Source organism: Nanorana parkeri, unplaced genomic scaffold (assembly GCF_000935625.1).
Source record: "Nanorana parkeri isolate BGI_ZX_2015 unplaced genomic scaffold, ASM93562v1 scaffold240, whole genome shotgun sequence".
NCBI classification, from domain to species: Eukaryota; Metazoa; Chordata; class Amphibia; order Anura; family Dicroglossidae; genus Nanorana; species Nanorana parkeri.
This window is the reverse complement of record NW_017306508.1, coordinates 237096-238818: the sequence shown is the minus strand read 5'-3', so window position 1 is coordinate 238818 and position 1723 is coordinate 237096.

Sequence of the window (1723 nt, the reverse complement as noted above, 5' to 3'; positions counted from 1 at the left end):
GTTTTGAAGGGTGTCGGGAGAGGGGGGGGGAGGGGGGGGGGTCATGTCGTGATCCACTCCATATAGGCAGTGCTCTCCAATCAGCAGGGAGTATAAGCGTTGCTGATTGCAGAGCTATAGGTCTCATTCATGGGATGTGCCAGACCTCTGCAGGGAGACTACTGCTTCCACACAGCGCAAGGGTCCTCTATAGCATGTGGGCAGGCTTTGTGTACTGGCTGCTTTCTAAAGAGGACATGTCTGCACACACCTCTTTTGTTGTGATGCTCCTGAAACTTCAGGCAGATATAAAAGATTCAGCAGTTCTGTCTTCATTAATACATAATTAAATGTAATTGGTTTTACATGCGACGGGTGTAAGTAGCTGACCTATATAAGCCTCTTGCAATCCCTGTACAGCAGAGCTTCGATTGGGAGAGTGAGAAACAGCACAAGGAGCCAGTCAGAGATCAGAGAAGAGATTAGAGTGGCACAGGGATGAGCACATCAGTGTACTACTTCTCCTTTCACTGTCTAGTCACAGACTGTGGGAGGGACAAGACCTGTAGCAAATAAAAAACCGGACCAAGTTTTGAATTTAACCTGATATTCAAAACTTCTTTTTTAACCTCTTGCAATCCCTCTACAGCAGCGCTCAGACTGGGAGAGTGAGAAGCAGCACAAGGCACCAATCAGTTGTCATGCAGTGCTCATGTGATATGGAGACACGGTGATAGCAGGAGAGAGCAGAGTAACAGAAAGATGAGCTCATCAGTGTGCTGCTTCTCCTGTCACTGTCCAGTCACAGGCTGGGGGAGGGACTAGACCTGTGAGAAATAAAAAAAAATGCCCCAAATTTTGTTTCTTACTCTAATCAAAACTAAAAATACGTCAGAAATAGTCTTTATCTTTGCTGTGTACTCTTTAAATAAGAATCGTCCTCTCTTCCCACAGTCGGTGATTGATTTCACTTGCACTTTTCACTGTCTGCTTGGCGAAACCCTCCCTTGAATCTGCAGCTCTCGGTTTACATCCCGGCTCTCCCGCAGAACAATAGGGATCGAGCGGTGAAAGTGGCTTCGCTGTAAGCAGAGTAGCCGCCACGTCCCTTGAGACTGGTTTAGGTTTCTGCTGACTGTTCTAATCTTCTCCCGTGTAGAGGAAAAAATGTTGGCTGAACAATGGCGGTCCCGGCCAAGAGAATCCTGCCCCTCACCCGGCTCTCAGCACTCCAGCAGGTGTAAGGGAATACGGATCGCAGGTTCGCTCTCTGGGCCACCTGCCAGCGTGTCACAGGAGGCCAAGCGTATCTGCCGAGCCGTTCCCACAGAGCGTCCTCACCCAGGACAAAAGCCGATCCCACCAGAATTACCCTCCTGACACTTATTTTGCAATGCGTTTGTGTCATTGTGTAAGTCCCTCTTTCCCTCTGGTTTGGCCTCTTGGCTATTGTTTTGCCGCATTACGTACAGCCGAATGAGGATTTCTTAAAGGAGAACTATGGGGTCAGGGCTTTTCCTCATAGTTCTCCTTAGGACACAAACTAGCGTCCTCCCGTCACCCTCGATGTCGAGATCCGCCCAGCTGCGTGAGTGACAGCTGGCTCTGCCTATCTAGAGGCAGAGCCAGCTGTACCCGCCCCCTCCCCCGTCCGAGCCCCCAGTCAGCGCTGGCGGATCGGGGAGGGGGGAATCCAGCCCCTCCCCTGTCACGGCGGAGAGCCGTGACAGGATCAAGAGGTGAG